General features: G+C 36.4%; 1 long non-coding RNA gene across 1 annotated transcript; it reads right to left on the bottom strand.

Moving 5' to 3' along the window:
* Window positions 1–19,443: 19,443 nt before the first annotated feature.
* Window positions 19,444–20,567, bottom strand: LOC138133851 (uncharacterized). The gene is made up of 3 exons (XR_011160547.1): window positions 20,048–20,567; window positions 19,655–19,982; window positions 19,444–19,598 (listed from the first exon to the last, which is right to left on the bottom strand). It is a non-coding gene; the product is annotated as an uncharacterized lncRNA (long non-coding RNA).
* Between the last annotated feature and the right edge of the window lie 206 nt (window positions 20,568–20,773).

Below are 20,773 nucleotides of genomic sequence, written 5' to 3' on the forward strand. Positions count from 1 at the left end.
GAAGAGAGATACGATGGATGAAAGAGATATGGAAAAGGAGGGACAGAACGAAAAAAGAAAGGGGTGGGGGATAGAAAGAAAAATGTTATTTTTTTGGAATTGTTATTTCTGTAGATAAAACTGCGCACATTTTTGAAATTTCTTACTCTAGTTTTGGTAAAATTTTTCCTAAAATGTCTTCTGCTTTTACAACTCTAGCGACATATGGTTTATTGAAAATATGCTATACAATGGGTCCACCCTGTATATGTATCTTGGCAATTGCACTTATTTTAGAAGTGGCAAAGAATAATTTAGAAAATTTCGTTTAAAGTTAGTTCTTACCTTCTAGAGCCATATTTTGGGGCAACTCTCTTCCTGATCTCAGACTGGTGTCTGTAGTAAAGAACAACTTCCTTGCTGTGATATTTTGGTGTTCGAATACTGCATTAAAGGCGCTAAAAATGTCTTTGGGATTTGTGCAGACGAAGTCGTACCAGTCGAGCTTTAAGAGTAGGTACCGTTCTCGAAGGCCAAGTGTTACACAATATTCCCTAGATTGTTTTAATTATTGTTATTTTATTCTTTGTGGTGTTTTGAAATGTATGCGTGCCGAAGAGCGACACGAGATCTCTTCCTGCGAAAAGAGCGAGATGTTGTATGTTTGTATATTCCAAAGTGCCCGCATGTTGCATGCAAAACAACATGATTAGCGAGATGGCGGTTTACAGAGCAAAATTTCACTGCAATTTGAATATGACGTTTATGTTTAGAAAAGCCGTAAGTTCTTTACGGTTCCCTCAGTGAAAACGGGCAACAACAATTAGAACTCGTGCTAAATGTATGTAATGAGTGTTTGTGGCACTTAGTACCAATTTGTCATCGGGTGATTTAAAGGGCGGAATGCGGTACTTTCGAAAGAGATAATTGGTTGGAAGGAGTCGATTTTACGGCAGTCCGCATCAATTAAAACACACTTCACGCTAATATTTCTCCCATGTAAATAAAAGGTCTTAACGATCTCACGTATGAGCTTTAAGCCGCGTTATTATTTACTATTTATACAGACTGCCTACGCGGGCCAGTTATGAATAATCATAAGACAATCGTAACTCATGCCGGAATCCAATCAGCAATTAACTATTTATGTGATGGTGATGACCGGATTACGGCCGGTATGATTGGATCGGGGCCCAAATTAACAGCCCAAACCCACACTGCGTATTAAGTGCGTTAATGCTGAATAAATATGGGATATGCTAAGAAAATAAAAGGCGACGAATGAGATATGCAACAGCGTGCATTTTAAACGAGGCGTACTCGGACATATTGTTTCGGAGCGAATACCGGAGCCAGAGTTAATATTTTACATAACTAGCTTCAGGAATATTAATAACGCTGCTCCCCTGACCGCTTCTCGGAAGACGGAAAAATAAAATTATTTTATTTTTGCACTGCAATTAGCCGGCCTCGTCACTCACGCAAATTTTCCCAGCTAAATTTCAAATGACGTTTTGTTATTTTTCTGTTGGCACCGGTGACACCGACGATGCATGTACTCGTTTATTGCAGCCGGACACATATGCGGGTACACTTTTTTACCACTTGCTGTGCTAATTTTCGCAGACAGACAGATAAACAATCCTTATTACTAGGTACTCCATTTTGTGGTTCACAATTTGTGCTGGCAGCCTGTTGTAAATTCGAAGCTGCGTATGTGGCACCAGATAAGCAAAGTGCTAGACAAGGAAACCTTCGCCAACATCCTCACCAGAAGTAAATGTGTGGAAAATAGCGAAGATTAGTTTATAATAATCATGTTCTGATCATTTTTTTATTATCAATTAGGGGTTTTAGAAAGTGAAGAGTAGCTTCAGTTCCCATGTGTTATAGTGTTCCAAATGTGCTGGTTAACAAGCAAAATAATACATATTTCTGAAAGAAAGAAAAAAAGATATGAGAAATAAAATTAAAAAAGAGTTATTGAATTTACCTCACAATAATAAATTATATCATTAAGAATAGAAGTGAGTATTTTTGTGCTAAGCCCAGAAATTGAAGACCGAGACGAAGTCGAGGTCGCAAACTGGGCGAAGCACAATAAGACCTTCAATGGATTGTAAGAAAGATTTAGGAATGTCACAAAGCGAATGAAGTCCTTCTGAGGTTGAAGAACGGTTCAATTTTTTATGTATAATACAGGGTGTTTCTGAAATAAGTGCGTTAATTTTAAGTGGTAATAAAACTCATCAAAAGGAACAACTTTTCTCTCTGCTATTTTGGCGAAAACCGTTGCGTAATGGCTTAAAAAACTAGGAAAGATTTTCCTAAAACCGTTCATATCTCCAAAACTAAGCTACCTAAAAACGTGAAACAATCAGATTCTTACGAAGTGGATTTTTTGCTATACGGGTAGATTTATTTGAATTTCGATTTCGGCCTTAAAACACGTTTTCTGGATGAAAGTGGATGTTTTTTTCATATTAGCGCTGATCTCAATTAGCCACTGCAGTATTTAGTGGCGAAGGGCTATTTTAGTGGAAAATCTCTCCAATTTTTTTTTGGAATTAAACATCGTTTTTCGGCAAAATGGTAGATAGAAAAGTTGTTCCTTTTGACGAGTTCTATTACCAGTTAAAATTAACACACGTATTTCAGAAACACCCTGTATATTCCCACACACATATATTTCTATTAAAAACATTTTTTATTAACGGACTACAGAGACGAATTTTTCTCTATTTGTACAATGTAAATATTTATAGAAAAATGTCTTTTTTAAATTTGATCTAAAAAAGACTATCACTAATGATCAAAATAGAAAAAAAAATCGAAATAACGAAAATATTCTTTGTGTTAAACAGAAAAGCGTTCGAAAAAATTTGCCTTCAAGCAGCCCGCGGTTTTTTCTCGCTTTCAACAAGGCGACCGTCTTTTTGTTTGAATGCTTTGACATTTTAGATACATAACCTCACTCCAAACATAGAGTAAAAACTTGCCCACAAAGTTCTTTGAACGCTTTTTGTCTCATTGTACTGGAACAATCTGAAATAATCCAAACACTAAGAACCTAGAATTGTGGAATTCACTTGTATTAGTGTTTTTCTAGTGTGCTATTTAAAGAACGGTGGGCGTTAATGGGTTTGAAATATGTAAATGTTAGCTCTTCTTTTTTGCAAAAGTTGTGTGTTCTAGCGGACTATACGGAAAACGATTAATTTTCTTAATAGTAAGAAATGTATTAGTTACACAGCGAATGTTCACATTAAATGTGATACTCCCGTTTTAATCGCATCTAAAATTGTTGCTAGGCACGCTTGCAACCTGAATTAGTGCACTTCTGGAGTAATTACTCCACTGCACGGCTGACATGTTCCATCCGGAATGTAATTAATTTTTTCCCAATCCCACTTTTGTCGAACCCAAAGACTTCATTTCGAATTCATAATTTCCATCAAATAGTCGACGAAAAAATCACAATTAAGATGGGGGCCCACGCACGAGATGCAAAGCGTTCTCCAATTGTCTTTGCTGACACGATTCTCCGACCACCCATGGTACCAACTTAATAAACAATAAACAATTTGTTTTAAACACTTTCTTCGGCCGTCGTGATTTATAGAAAGCTATTACTTCGTGCTGACTGACAGTTTCTAATCCGGGGGCTGGAACACGCGTGCCAATTTCTTCGACCTTTGGTATAAAAGAACAATGCTGGGATGAGTCTCATTTTAATTTTTATTACTTCGGCTTACGTGAGCAAAGACTTGTCAAACGCGGCCATTAGTAAATCCAATAATAATTCAGGTTTTTAAAGGTTTCTGTTGACATTAGGTCACTTAGTTAATCCGAACGGAGGAAGACGGTTTTTAGGTGAATCCGTTTAAGGGTTATGAAAGTGTAATGTACGGCGATCTTTGAGGCGGACTTTGTTTACAGTTCGACCGAAGGTAAATACTGCATTAATTCGCCCTTAAGATGGGTATTATGGAACGCTTTTACACTAAATTAATCGACCAAATTAAACAAGGGATCAAAGGGCTGCGATTATACAAGTACATAAATTAATTTAGAAGAGCGCTTTTTTCTCGCTAATTCACTTTCCACTAAACTAAATCCGATATTGTAATTTCAGCGTTTTCAGGCGGAAATAAATGAAATCATTGTTTGTGTTGAAAATGTTTTCAAAGCGAGTAATCGAATTAAGCACTAGCCGACCACGTCAAAGTTTCATTTAAAAGTAGATGCTCGAAATTATAACAGCTGTTGCTACAATTTGTTCCTTATTTAATTATTACGCAAGCCGCATTAAACCTGTTGTAATAATTGCTTGTACCCACCAACTTTAACATTTTACTCCAATTACTTGTTTCTAACTAAATCTGTCTCTTTGAACGAATAATAAAAGTACGCATGTTTGCTTCATTATAATGAGGCAAACCAGTTGTCAAGAAAATGAATATCGCAATTGTATCTATTCTTAACTGTTGAACCATATTTTATAAATTAAAATAATGTAACTGTAAAGGTTGTCCACGTTTCTACTTACTGGTATCAAGTTGTCACTGCACAAATAAAAATCATCTGCTGCTCTCTGTTGAAAAATTTGCCTTGTGCATAAGATAAAATATCGTGAAAGTTATTGAAAGTTGTAAATTGTATTTCCAGACGACATGAAATATAACAAATAAAAGAAAATGATTTTTGAAATGAGATGCGGAGTAAAGGGCGGACACGAAATAATAACTGTTGCAACACGAAATAATGGAATATTTTAGTATGTATGTTCAACTGCTGCCATGATAATGAGCTACCAATATAATTTGCTTCTTTGTTCTTCGTTTGGCTACAAAGAAAGACAAACACCAAAAGGTTGACAAACAGTAGAGAAACAATGAAATCAATATAAGTAACTATAACATTTCTGATGAGAAGTCCTTGAAGAATAATAGATTTAGATTATTTACAGATTGAAATTACGTAAGAAAATCAGTTTCTCACTGTAAAGAGGACCAAAAATAAAGAAGGAAAAGCACTTGTTGAATAACCATTGAAATACCATATATTAAAAAAAAATAACAGTTATGAGTGACAGTTATCAACGAAGATTTAAAATGGTTTTGGTTTGAGTTCCTATCTGAACAAGTGAGTAATTCACAAGTTAGATCATGTGACTCTTAGTCTGAGGTTATGAGTAATCATGTGTGCTTTTGTTTTTGATAGTCTCTTTTGATCATCATTTTTTTGAAACATACGGTGTATAGGAAAGGTTTTTTTGAAGTGAATATTTCTTTTTCGGGTCACAGAACGAGAAGCGACACTTCGCTTGATTTGCAAAAATCACCTTTACTGACTATGACGTCATACGACTCCCTCAACGGTCATTTATATGATTTTTTTTGTAAAATTTAGAAATTGTTTGCTTTTAGATTCATTAGTCAAAAGGTTTTAGTTATTGATAACTGAGGGTTCTTAAAATTTGATCGCGTTTGGACAAAAAAACTCGTTTTCGCTATTTGATGACCACACCTTATTTCTTATTTTTAATATGGTTGGTCATAATAAAGAAAGATTCTAATTCACGCCAAGCAAACTACTTGTCTAATATCCTGTTTATTCTATTGTCCCACACGCAGGAAAAATGACTAAGCATATAATTGGAAAAGGATTTACATAGTTCTCCTAGAAGTTAATACAGTAGTAGACAAAAAGAAAAATCTTTAGAGGAATCCTCTCGTTAGAGAATTTTTATGGGAAAACTCAGAAAAATAACCAGTAAGTTTAAATTTATCTTACATCTCATAAAAGTAAAGAATAGAGCTAAAATTATTTCAAATAAAGAATATTCTGAACTCCCATTGAGCGAGTGTTCATCTCGTTATAACTCATTTGTAAGCATTTTGATTACTCCGTTAATTTAAAGTGATAAAATAGATAAATAAATAAGAAAATTAACTTTCACAGTTCATTTAAATATGTTGAACTTCTTTTATTTATTACCTTTATCAATTTTTTTATGCTTGGAATATTCCATAAAAATTCGTTACAAATGGTATAGAATTAAATAATGATTTAATTGCACAAATGAATGACATGAATGTGGTTTCATTATACCATATCGAGTAATTATTTCATATAATTTGAACTAATTACGTGCATGATTCTATTTGCAGTAAATCTGCATGCATAAAAAATACTTCATATTTCGTTACCACACTATAACACAAAATAATAAAATATATTTATTATTTCCAATTTTATTTTTAGGTCTGATATTTCGACAAAATAAAATGACAGAAAATTATGTAATAATATGTTCTTTTCGTTTGTTTATTTAATATAATATTTGAGTTGTACAGTCACTACATTACATATGTCCTCAAAAGACATTTATATAGACATTAGCTACCATTATTGATTGAATATAACAAAAATTGCTTGTCAAATTAACTAATACATAACAATTTTATAACATTATAACAAACAAAATGATTATGAAGCGTGGATCATCTAGCGACTGATCAAAAGAAGTTTGGTGCTTGCTTTTGATTGCGTTAACGTGCGGCGTAATTTTTATCAGCTGTCAGACTAAAGATGTGAATAGTAATTTCTTCAACGATTTGCAAAAGCAGTTCTGTTATATCAAGAAAAAAGACTGACCTGCGTTTATAAATGAGAGAAAATACATTTTTGAACGCCCGTTATACGTGAACACTTGAACGGTGGCTACAAGTTAGCAACGACAATTGAAAAACTTCTGTAATTAACTATGAAAAAAAAAATTGTTGTTTGTTTTCATTACAGATTAAAAGTGTGAATTTCTGAATAAAGTTTAACACTTAAACAATACAGTGTGCGCGTCATTTCCCAATTCATAACACGGATGAGTTGTTAAAGTTAGAAAAACCGTCCCGGGAAGTGCCAATCTAGAAAAATTTCCGGTTAACTGCTCGAATACGGTGTTAAAGCCATCGAGCGCGACTCCGTCATTAATCAAAATTGCTTAAATCATGAAATTCCACGAAGTCCCACCATCCCAGATGATATTTCACAGCGACCGCCAATTTGAGGTCAACCCTTTTTACCTCTCGGTCCCACCAAATACATTTCAAATGAGACTCCACAAGAAATATCCGACCGCAACGAAACGATTAATATCAATCCGGAGGTGTCAAGTTATTTGTAAATTTGTATATGTCATAAAGGTCGGCATCAGGTAGCTTCGCCGCACTCGTCGCTTCCAAGAAGTTGAGGTCGTGCAGCCGTGGAAGCGAGTTTGTTACGAGGACGTTTAAGGACTTACCAGCTTATAAACTATTGAATTGTGTGACTTGAATTTAATGGGTCGAAACTACCTCGAGAAAATGGATTAGAGGTGGCGATGGGTGTCGCAGATTGTCCACAGAATACAAGACAAATGCAATTTCAATCTACAACAAATCATTTTCTTGCCAGTGTAATACAAATATGCAATCATAAAGCCGTCGGAAATTGCAAGAACTTTATTCCGTCAAAATTAGTAACACACATTTATATCTTAGGTAATTGTGACTTAATCTGTGACGCTTCAATGAAAGGTTCCATAAAATATTTATAAAAATCGTATGTCCAATAAATCCCTGTTACAGGACCGTACTGAATTTATTTACAGTTAATTTTACTTCAACAGTAAATTCCCTTCAATAGATTTAATTTTTAAGGAATGAATCTGAGAAGGAAAATAAATACCTACCTACATTATATTCTTTGCCTGCGTAAGTATTTATAACTTCATTGCTTAACTTTGTTGGGTCAATAATTTTTGTTTTAGATTTAAATTATTTGTTAAGATAAAAAATCGAATTATTCAGGACTATAATTTCACGTAAAAGTTTGGTACTGACTCGTATTCAGAAAGGTATTCAGCAAGTATTCAGGATTTTGCCCTTTCTTAATACTAATTAAATTAAATTAAATGCATAAATTAAAACTTTAGCTTTTGTACGTATACACCATCGAAGAAGTGACTTGCTATAATGTTTTGTAACATCTTCCACTTAATTCCAGAAATTTAATATAAATTAAAACAATAATAAAATAAAAACTCTGTTGTTTGAAGAAGCTTTTGAGGTCCGTAGCCATTGTAGGATTTGGATTTCGGGACAACGACAAGTGTTTTCTTGTCAATGTTTCGGTCACTGTTTCAGTGGCATCTTCAGGTTTGGTTTCATTGCTGATGCTGCTGTTAATGGGACTAGACTGTAGCCAGTAGATAATAGACATCTGTAGAGAGTAGACAATACAGTGTGATTGGAAAAGGATGAGGACAAGTTGAATTTGGCGCCATAAATTATAGTGCGTTTCATGTTTTGTGTGTGGCAGTTTTGCTTCAGGAGAGCATCGCTGTCAAGATTTATCCCTAGGTTTCCGTCAAACCAGGGTCAAACCCATTGTTTTGATTTCGTTTGTCAATTGTCACCAATTTGCAATTCCCCAGTAGATACGCCCATGGTCAAGCTTTATTTTTGCTGTCAATACTTGTCACCAACATGACAAATTATTCACTAGGCGCCAAATTCAAATTATCCTCATTCTTTTTCAATCACACTGTAGTTTGTAGATAGTCGACTGTAGGCAGTAGACCATAGACTGTAGACTGTAGAGCGTAGACTGTAGACCGTAGACTATAGACACTAGACAGCAGATACGCTACTCCCAGCGGCAGCAGAACGAGATCACCCCTGAAGATGCAACTTGTAACAAAACGTGGGCAAAGAAAAAATTTGGCATAGTCGGAATCCTGAGACGCAAACTTCAGGACTGTTCTATCTTCAAACTATGAAGACAGGACAAACACATTTGGACAAATTAATTTATTTAATAACACAAGATCGAGTATAATTTTTATTGACAGATGTGTCGTCGTGTGAAGCAATCTACGAGTCCAGATTCATTTTACATGGTCAGCTGAGTTTTCTAATGTTAGTACATATTAAGTAAGTCATCAAATAAGCTAATTGGATAACGTGAAAGCAAATCAAATTTTTTTTTAGTGATGTGGTGGGCGGCCACATGTCCAGCACATGTCAAAGAACCGGGGCGAGAATATTGCAATTTTGCGAAATTAGAATCATCATGTCCCCACTTGAATTCAGTCCCATTCGCGATGACACCGCGAGCAAACTGTCCCCTGGGCTATTTTTTCATCGAGGGTCAATCGTCGATTCGTCTGTCTCATTATTCGATGGCCCTTTGTACGTGACAGTCGTTCTTTTGTTCGCCATGAATTTATAAGGAGTGTGGGACGTTCGTAAACTATTGTGCCGCATCATTATCAGTTTTATTCTTTACACACACACGGCTAAAATAATTTATAATTTTATAGTGGAATACATTACACCCCACATTTTGGGAGGTACCGTGTCTACAGTATACAAATGACCCTTATGCATTCATTCATCAACCGCCGACCATATATAGAAACAAAAACAATGAAATGACGCATCCATTCGAAATTGTCAGGTTGGCCCGTATTATGTTAAATTTGTTTCGGATAGTCGGTGAGAAAAAACGGTCGTTACCGACAAATTTTTACCAGTGTGGTCCCCCGCTGTCCTTTTCAAGTCTGCGGCCCTGAATTAACTATCGTTGTCAAAATTAATGCACCGCAAGGGGAACAATTACAAATGATCTACTCTTCCTCGTGGATGAAGGGTTGGATAAAAAACACTCTGTCGACTACCCCGTTGTGTTGTGACAGCGTTCATTTTTCCGTAATTGCCTGTTGGATTAATCCTTTTTGATCATCACGTTAACTAGTTTTTATTTTGTAGGCATCAAGTTAAATAAGATATTTCCGCTTTTTCTTTGCCACCGCTGTGCTTCCAACGGCGGACGTTGCGTCAGCGAATTCTTTCCACCAACGAGGTAATCTCAGATCTTTGTCCCATATACAGAAATGATTTAGCATCCATTCCGTGATTTAAATCAGGACGTTCACAGTAAATATCACGATAAAAATCACTCCCGCCGATTGAACATAAAAATTTAATTTCTGGATCATAAAAGTGCACTTACAGCAATTGACAATCATTTGATTGGTCGTAATTTGTTTATTAAACTATATCTGGTGCGGTTCACACATCTGTTGTCTATCCCACCCAAGTTGTACTCAAGAGAAAACAAGATTTAAATTTGATTGTTCTATTGTTAGCTTTGTATTCTTTTCAAAGAACAAGGGGAAACTTTATTTATGAATCTAAAACTCTAGTTTTATCAAATTTGACTCTAAATTACACAATAAATATAAACGTTAATAACAAATGACCAAAATTTATTAGGTTCGTACTGTTAATTTTTAATTTATTAATCTAAAGTTCTTGAGCCCTCAATAATAATAATTCCTTCGAAATACTCACAGCGATCCCTTGAGTAAATTTTCCAATATATTTGGAAAAACCTTTGTTGTTGATAAAATGTTAAATTAAAATATTTTTTTGTTCGACACTGTCAGAATTTGAGAATTTTCTCCTGTGTGAACGGATTTTGATGAATTTTACAACTTGTCAAAACGAAACGTCAAGCTAATTTTAAAGATTTTCAGCCATTTGGAGCCTTTGGGGGGGCTCGTCGAACAAAAAAACGTTGTATTCAACTTGTTCTTGTGTAATTTGCGCTTTTTTGGCACTCGTGGACCTTTAAAACTCTCGTTTCACTCGAGTTTTAAATTGGCCCACTCATGCCAAAAAAAGCCCAAATTACACACGAACTCGTTAAATAAATAACTATTGTTGGTTAAATATCATTTGTTCCATACCTCCCTAGAAAATGAGTCTGTACCCATTACCAGCGGGTGAAGATTTCTCTTTCGTTCACTTCAGTTTCGCTCATCGTCTTTCACTCACTGGTTTACATTCAGTCGCAAATTTTTCTAATTCTTCAATTTTAGGCAACATTTGAAACCTTGCGGCACCAGGACACCATCAGGAACATATAACTTCTACAGAACTTATTTTATTTTTTCCATAGTAACAGATCCGTCCAAAAATGTGATTTATTTTTAATTAAAATTTTGAATACAAAGTTACAGACTCACTTTCTAAGGACGTATCTAACAAAACCAACCAAATACAGCACTCGAGCGTAAGGCCGCTTTCGTTCACGAACACGCAATTCACGTGAACGAAAGCTTTACTTTCATCACTCTTACTGTAATAGTTATTAGGATGAGGAAGTTTTAGTGAAGTTTTAATTTCTGTTTTAAGTAAAGACATGAGATTTTTTTCGCCTTTATATTTTTCATGCTCTGCTCAATTTAGTCAATTTATCATCTAAGCTTTTAGGATAAAAATCACGCTAGTTTGTCTAATCTTTCCTTATGCAATTTAATTTTTTGCTCTGTTCAGCTCAATCAAGATTTGTGTTCTAACTTTCAAAGATCTATTAGTGATCTGGATCATGTGACCATCTGTTGGTGGGTAAAGATACAGAATTGGCATCTGGCGTATGGTGGATGTATTACCAGAGATTTAATCTTTTGATACGCGTCGGCCTCTCTTTTGTTTATTTATTGTTGGATGTATCCAGGACGATGTGCAGTGCAGCACAATCGAGTCGGAAAGTGTCACGAATAAATCGCATCTTGATTTTCTCTAGAGTTTCCATAATAAATTTAGCAACGACTTATGTAAATTACCTTGGGAAATTCGCTGTCCGAAGAAATAACATATAACAGCAAAAATGGGACAAACATTCGAATAAATCAACCCCAGTACCGGGAGTAATTTACCGGGAAAGTTAAAATAAAACACGGGGCGAGTTTCGGTATGACAACTCCTTCAAAATGTTATTTCTCCAGTGTTGATTTATGGCTAATTTCGAATGCATATCAAAATATGTTTGGAGCGTCTAGATGTACCCTATTGAACTATTTATAGGTTAGATGTGTTCTTCGGTGGGCATAAATCATGTGATGAATGTTTTCGGTTTGTTTCGCTGTCACTCCGTACCGCCCCTTTATCAAATTAAGAAAGTCGAGGATTTTAATTATTTAAATTTTCATCGACGCTCCTGATTACATCATCACGTCGCGCAATCTGAAGAATTTTTCAATTAGACACGAGAAAAAATTAATTGCGATCCGTTGACGGTTCGATTCGTCATTAGCGGCGGCAAAAAAGCGGGAAAAATTTGCGGTGGCGGCGTACAGGTGTCAATATCACGAGCGGCGTGATCTTTCAGGTGATTTTCAGTGCGGAGTCGGACAATGCAAGAGGTGTGGCCGAACATACGGACCAGAACTTGTAGCACATGGTTGTCGCCATGTGTCCCCACATTGTCTCTGACATAGACTAATGGCCTCTCACCCCGGCCGAAACAGGCCATCCTGCAAGAGCAAAAGGGAAAAAAATCATAAACACCGAAATTCAACAAAAATCGACGCCCCGGGACCTACACATTTTTTCCGAAAGCAACATCGGATTTTAATTATCGGAACACGTTCGTTTGTACGAATGTTGTGTTCGATTAATTAAAATACATTTTAATGAGCACGCAGGACATGTGTACGTGCAAATAGATTATTGCGAATTCACATTACATTCTGGAAATAATCGGGCGGGTATAAATGACGCTTGCCAATAATTCAGAGGTAATCCTGATAATCTTGGAACATTTCCAAGAGCGAAATTAGATTTGTCCGCGAATTCCAAAAACCACGGAAGAGCATAACGTGAACCACAACAAAACTTGATCTCGGATGAGAGTTGCTCACAGGATGGAAGTCTACTTAGCCACTTACACAGGATGTTCGACTTTGTGGATAACCGAATTTCCTCCGCCTGATGAATATGCGTAACACATTTGCTAACTACAGGGTGTTTGAAAATTGCTAGTACAAAAAAACACTGGTAATTGGTGATGGTGATTTAAAGTCATCGGCAAAAAATTTTTTTAATAAAAGTCCTCTAGTTTTCGAGATAAAAATTACTAAAAATTGGGTTAAAATTGTTAGTATCATTGTTAGTTGCCAAAATCTTGCAAAAAAATATTTATTTTTCATATTGTTGTATAGTCCTTCATTATCACGCTTGGTTACCAAGGTTTAAAAAATACTGCCCCGCCTGAGGCGTAAAACATGCTGGGATAGGGTTACTTTATCCCTTTTGTTTAAAAAAGTTAAAAATTGGTTTTGTGGATTTCTTAGGGCTTCTAGATGCCACAGTTTTTTTTTGTACTAGCAATTTTCAAACACCCTGTATAAATAATGCACAAATGTAAGTGTGCAATGTCCAACGCAGACGAGTAAAAATAGTAATAATATTCACAGAGAAGCATACATTTTTTTAATTTGGTTTTAGAGGAGCTAAAACTGCAACAATGTTCATTCTATAGAGAAAAACAAAAACAACACGTTTTTATTGTAGCTTCTAGTACGATACGCTCTTATGGTCTCTTGTGTAGTAAGAAATTTCATTGAAATGCATCTTGCGACAAGAATTTGTTATGCATACAAAATAATAAAATGACGAGCACGTTACACAAATATGTCTGCTTTGATCTTGCAGCTCACGAAAATCTAATTTCTTAGCTAGTGCAAATGAAAATGTAATTTTAAGTAGACTTACAAACAAAAAAAGGTTACTGTAGAAGCAAATGTCATAGTTTAATTGTACTTTATGTGGAGAAAATGATCTTCAAGTGGTCGAAAATCGCGCATTGGTGTATCTCTATAGAAACGGTTGAAGTGGCTTTTTTTTGGAACGGGAATTGAAACACTTCAAATCCTAGGAAATATTTAATAATTACATTATCCTTATTAAAAAAAAGCCATAAAAAAGCGAAATTACGAAATTATTACCCAATATTTAAGCGGTGCCACTGTGCACGGATGACAGATGTTAAAATCAAAAATAGCAAGATGGCCGTTCAACGTTAAAAAATAAACTTTAGACTTTAGTAGATTTTATTAATATTATTATTGAACCTTCAAGTACTAATACATTGCAACAAGAGAACTAGGAATTGATAGTGCCTTAAAATTTGAAAATTATAAATTTGAAAATTATCACTTTACTGTAACTCCAGCAAAAGAAAATAAATTAATTCACGTCCAATCTTTTTTTTTGTGATCCGCTAAAAGATAAAATAATATACAGTGTTTTCTTTTGGTTTGCCTCTTTTGTCAATTGTATTGTATTTCACTATTTCTCAAAACTATTTCATATTTACGTCACTTTGACATTTAATAGAGACAGGAAATAATTTTGAGAAATAGTGAAATATAATTGCCAAAGGAGAAAAACCAAAAGAAAAACACTGTATATCATTCAGAGCAGAAGGTCTTTTTGTGCTTCGCCCAGTTGCGACTTCGACTTCGTCTCGGTCTTCAAATTCTAGGCTTACCACAAAAACACTCACTTCTACTCTTAATGATATAATCTACTATTATCACCTTGTTTTAGAAGTAGTTACGCCGCAGTAGAAGTTGTTCGTTCAAGAATATGTAAATTCTTTTTAAATTAGTATTTCAGGAGTCAAATAACAGTAAAAAGTATCTTCGTATGCTTTAGCTTTTCTAATCAAGAATATCTTCAAAAAAAATGCCATGGAATTCTCTGTGATACTTATTTGTGTTCTTCGAAGTTCTTGTGAGACCTAAAAGCAGAAATAAAAATTGCAGAATGTAGTACTGCTGTTTCTTCAGGATACTATTTATTCTCTTCACTTTTATAAGAACTCAAGAATGCAAAAGCATTGCAACCTTTTGAAAATTCTTACATTACAAACTGGCACTAATTTGCTTTTAGCAATTTTTAATTTGAGACATTTGGCATTTGCAGTTTCACTTGAAGAGTGAAGAACGTGTCCATGGTCGCCCCTGGTGAGAAAAATTTTGATCGTTGATGTGGTCTGCGTGCATTCATTGTGTCGACCCACGACATCGTTACACTCGCGGCAAACGTTCCACCTGTACATTACCGAGACAGAGAGCAGTTATCTTGCAAGCTAAACGACTTACATCTTTATTTTGCCCACGTTATCTCTGAAAATGTTGCCCGAAAAGATGGACGTCCCAGTCGAAAATGTGTCAAAGAGGCAGGGTTGTCACGCGTCTCACGTCGGATTTGCGTCAGTCCATCGAGGTCTGCAATCAGTCCGGCATTAATTATTCATTATGTGCGCAAGTCCCACTTAAGGAATTGCAAAACACCACAATTATCCCCCCAACAACGAGAAGACAATAACAATAGCAGCAAAAAGAAGAACCGACGTGATATAATCATAACCATGAATACATATGTTGGGATGATGACACATTAATAAACAATACCTGTATACAGCGATACAGGTCCGGAGGTGCAGCCGTTACATGCGTAGGGCATTGTAATATTTTTATTGAGAGTGTTTCGTTAAGTCACGTATTTCGGACCGGCGGAGTGAGTGGTGGAGGAGGTCCTCGGACGTCGTGCAACTCCCTTAATTCGGTCTTGTTCTCGTGGCGTATTTGCATACAAAAAAGACGCACCCCTCGACTGTTTTGACACGGCGTGGGCGTAAAATAAAAAAAAGTACACGTGTTTACACCGGGGATTCACCTGCGACCCGGGGATGGTGATCGAGAGACCACCGGTGCGACATTTGCATAAATTTAGAGGAAGGCATTAGAGGAAAGAGAGCCGGCTAATTAATTTGTCTGATGGAAGTAGTTCGTGTGTTAGGGGTACCGAGCCTTATAAATAATAATTTTTTAATTATGTAAATATAACTCCGAAATATTTTGTATCAAGTGTCATTTAAACGTAATAAAACTTATTTATGGTGTTGCCCACGGACCGGTCGAGCCTCATCCTGGAATCATAATAACCTTTAATATATAGCTGGTCTAATTGATTTTTTCGATTCGATCGTCGTTAATTCCGCAGCGGCCGGAAACAAAGCGGGGCGGCATCCATTTTCAGCGCGCCACTCTTATAAATAAACATGAACTTTCACTATGGCGGAGAAAAAGTTTTGCCGGAAATGGACGAAAAGTTACAATTTATTTCAATTACTTAAAGCTCTATATATCACTTAAACGGTTTTGTTGCTTTTATTTTGATACCGAATGTGTATAAACGAAGACTTATGCGCCCCGCCGGCTCGAAGAATGACTGGGCTCACATTTATTAGCCCGAAATGCCGTCTAAGCGAATTCCTCACCAATAAAACGATTTTTTAAACTGCGACATGGCCAATTTGCCAGATCCTCCGATTAGGTCCGTTCGCCGACGCCCACGACATTTTATCTATCATCAGCAGCTAGACTCATATACTACATAGTTAGTGGGCATAATTAACGCCGTGACGTCACCAACAAGGTGGCTTTCCAATCAAACCGCGAATCGCTTTTATTCAAAACACTCTAATCAAGATTCTAAAACTCTCAAAGCTATAAGTTCGAGACCAGACGGGCTAGGTGAGGTCAATTGAGATCAACTCGTTCCATTGTCGATGCTTTTTCTACATTTAAATTTACAAAAGCGCTTCACACCGACTTGCCACAGGTTAATTTCGTTGATTCTTTGTTGTGATTCGACCATTAGAAAATAGAAAGAGAAGACAATGTGATTAGGAAGTTTTTATTTATGTCGATCATCTCGCACAAGCATTCCTACACTTCTCGATAAGGATTGCTCTTCACCTGATGAAACAAAAGATATCTGCATTACACAGATATTATTTTGCTGTAATAAGTTTGTCTCGACATAAAAAGGAGATTGCTTTGCCCCTTTTCTCTTAGTCTAATACAAGTTTTATAATAACTTGAAAGAAAGTTAATTTAAAATATTATACGAGGTTTGAAAAATATACAGTTTAATCCAGTAGTACCAAAAAATAATGTCACAATTGATTTCTCATCTGCAAATTATTTTTCAATTTCGAAGTAGAAAAAAGACTGAAGGGACCAACTCTGGGGAGTAAAGTGCATGAGGTAACACTTCATATCGATGTTACTTTCACAATTACTCCCTTTGCAGCTCAGAAAACTTCCAACAGAAGGGACTGCGTTTGCATTCTATGGAGGAGGAGAACTGACATGAACACTTGTCTTTATTCTGGAGTGTAAATCTAGATGCAAGAGTATATCTTTAAGGGAATCCTGGTTTGGCAGTGATAGCGAGCAGATGTGGAAAAAGTTCAGCGATAACAAACATAAACAACAACGAGTGAGTGAGAGGTGATAAGCAGAAGGCAGCAGGCAAGAAAGAGAGGGCATGCCGAAATCGCCGAAAGCAAGGAAAGCAAGCAGCAAGCGAGAAAGAGAAGAGGGTAGGATGTCGGAAGAAGGCAAGAACCCACTCAGAAATAGTTCCAGAACGAGAAGATTACCAAATAGAAGCGAAGAAGAAAATCAAAGCAAGGAAATGGATAAGGAAATGAAAACAACCATGATTAGAGAGATAAGAGAGGAGATCAAAGCACTAAGAAACGAATTAGCGGCAGTGAGAGAGGAGAATGGGGAGCTAAGGAAAGAATTAGCGACAGTGAGAGAGGAGATGAGTGGAAGAGAAGAAAAAGGGCAGGCGCAAAAGGCAGATTGGATGAAAAGGATGAAAATGACAGAGGAAAAGATGGAATAAAGAGAAAAGAAGGGGAGGAAGAATACTGTTGTAATAACTGGAATAGGGGCAATAAGTGGAAATATAGAGAGGGGGGGGAGTCATGGTTAGAAAGGGAGAAAGGGGTGAAAATGAATGTAAAGGAAGCATTTAAAATAAATAAAGATAAGATGATGCTGGCAAAAATAGAAAGCTGGGAGCAGAAGAAGAACATTATATGAAATAAGAGTAAGTTGAAGGAAAAAAAAGATGAGAGGATGTATATAGATGACGATTTGACAAAAGAAGAAAGGAAAACACAAATAAAGTTAAGAAAGTTGGCCAGAGGAGAGGATACAGGAAAATACAGTTAAACGGGGAGTGATTTAGATGGGATGAGAGAGAGGAGAAACTGACAAAAAAATTCTAGAAGAAGAATAAAAAGGTAGAGGGACAAAGACACGGATAAGTAAGAGAAAATAAGAGAATCGAATTACAATAGGGAGGGGAGAGAGTGTGTGTGAGAGAGAAAAATGATGGCGAGATTCAGAGGTGGGAACGAGGAGAGAGAGAACAGGAATGGGACGGTAGGAGAAGAGAGAAGGTGGAGGAGGTGACGTGAGGACAGTGAGACGATCGAACACATGCGACGAAATGAGAGAGAGGGAGAGAAGGGAACGGGAAGAAATATGGAGCGAAGATTACAGGGAGATGAATGAAAGAGAAATAGAAGAGGAGAGAAAGAAGAGAGAACGGGAAGAGTGGGCGAGAGTAATCTTGTTTTTTGGAATGGATATATTTTATGTTTGTATGAAATTGTAAACAGGAATCAGAAAGCCCGTAGGGCAAATAAAGCTCATATAAAAAAGAGTAGATCTTTAAGAATTTCCAAAACCAAAGAAAAATGTTCCAACACAAATATTGTACAAATAAGCACAAATCAGAGAGATAGTGAGGAAAGTAAATAAGGTAGTGGGATGTGTTTGGGGAATAGGAGAGAGAAAATGTGGAGGTGATTCACAGGGGAAGAATAATGATGTTTGGGACCATGATAAAGAGCACATTGATGTACGGGGCAGAGATTTGGGGATGGAAGGAACAAGAAGAGGTAGAGAAAGTGCAAGAAAAATATTTGAGTGGGGTGCTAGGAGTGGACAGAGAAACGGCAGGTTACATAGTGAGGGAAGAGTGTAAGAGGAATAGGCAGAGAGTGAAAGCGCGGAAGAGAGTGGCAAAGTTTGAAGACAAAATGGATGGAAGGAACTAACGGAATGCCGGAGCGAAAAGAAAAAAAAAAACACGGAGAAGAAGGAGAGCGAGGAATACTATCAGAGAAACGGGTATGTCAGTGAAGAAGTGGAAAGATTAAGAGCAAAAGGAAGACGAATGAATGTAGAGCTGAGTGAAAGGGACAAAGACACAGACAAGCAAGAAAGAAGGAAAAGAATGAAAGAAACCAGATACAACAGAAAGTATGAGAGGTGTATGACGGAGGAAATTCCCGAGAGAGAGTGTAAGAGAAAGAAAAATGATGGCGAGATTTAAATGTGGGAATATGGAGAGCAATTAGATGGAAGGAGAGGAAAGAAGGTGCAGAATGTGCTAGGAGGAAAGAGAGACAATTGAGCCCATGTGGAATGGATGTGGCGAAATGAATGAGAGAGGGAGAGAAAGGAAGGGGAGAAATACTGAATGAAGACGGAAGGGAGATAAAATGGTTGAAAGAGATATGGCATAGAAGGGAAAGAATAGAAAAAGAAACGAGGAGCGGATAGGAAAAAATGTTAAATTTTGGAACTGTTATTTTTATGTTTGTAATGAGGAATCTGAAAGCCCGGAGGGTAAATATAGCATTTATAAATACTGTACAAATTTTAAAAATTGAAAATAATTTCTTTTCTTCTTTTAATTTTTCTCATCAAAGAAAAAGATCGCAATTTTTTACAAACTGGATACTCTGCTTCCAAAACATGTTCACACTGCTTCGGCATTAAAAAAGCTTGTGGTAGATCCTAAATCTGCACCTGTCTGTTGTGCTTTCCTGCTTTTCTTAAAACTTCCCTGAAAGTGTGTTCTCTTAGTTTTATTTTCCTGTCCGAGAATTGCAGGGTGTGAACCTGTAATTATCCCAAGTCACCCGTAATGGCAGCAGATTGCATGCGTCTTGAAGGCGTCACAATGAATTTTCTCTGGGCGCTAAAGCGTAACTCGCTGGAAGATTTCGATCTTTTTAAGTTCATTTCATACGCTTTTCCGTGCAATAAAACAATTAACTTTATGATTATTCTTCAACCATTGTCGTCTCACGACACGAGAGACCGCGGACATGTCTTCTGTCGTACGGCTACGAAAATTGCTTCTCATTATTCTGAAATGAAAACGTCTAATTCTATCACGAGTTCTTCGTAGGCGCCATTGTTCCTCGACGTACCCCACGACATCTAGCTGTAAATGTGTGCAACTCGCTGCTTGTGTCCGTTCCATTTTTCACGGCGGAATTAAAATATTACCTTACACGAAGACTGTGTATACATGGCTCGCTCTTGGACGACGTTACATGTTGAGACGTGTTCCGTACCGGTTGTCCTGCTCATTGTTCACTTCAATTCGAAAACACGTGGGAATCGCGAACTTGCAATTCTCTGAATTCGGTATAGTCGCGCAGGGACGGCTTCCACTCCAGCGACGTACAGCAACAACCAACGACCATACCTAATTCTGAAATCTCTGACGGCAACTATACATAATTATACAGGGTGTTAGTAAATGGTTGGGAATAAATTTCAGGGTGAATTCCTTACGAAAAATGTGGCTTAAAACCTAAATAAAGTTTTTCGTTAAAATGAGTAGTTTTCTCAAAAAAAAAAAAATGTAGTCCACTGTTGGAGAATTTCTCTAATTAGTTCATTTGTCTGCCTAAAATCGCATTAGTTTTGAGTTTTTTTTTTAATTCAACGTTCCACGTTTAAATTTTTTCTTTAAACCATTATTTCGCAGTATTTCAAAAAAAATACCAGAATACATTTATTTTTATTTTTTCTTTTTTTGAGAAAACTACTCATTTTAACGAAAAACTTTATTTAGGTTTTAAGCCACATTTTTCATAAGGAATTTACCCCGAAATTAAATCCCAACCATTTACTAACACCCTGTATACTTATACTATACAGAAGTGAAGATATCATCCCCCTAGAGTTAGTGCGGGTGATGTGGACGTGTTTTTCGAACTCCTTTTT

This window comes from Tenebrio molitor, chromosome 6, assembly GCF_963966145.1.
Source record: "Tenebrio molitor chromosome 6, icTenMoli1.1, whole genome shotgun sequence".
Taxonomy (NCBI): domain Eukaryota; kingdom Metazoa; phylum Arthropoda; class Insecta; order Coleoptera; family Tenebrionidae; genus Tenebrio; species Tenebrio molitor.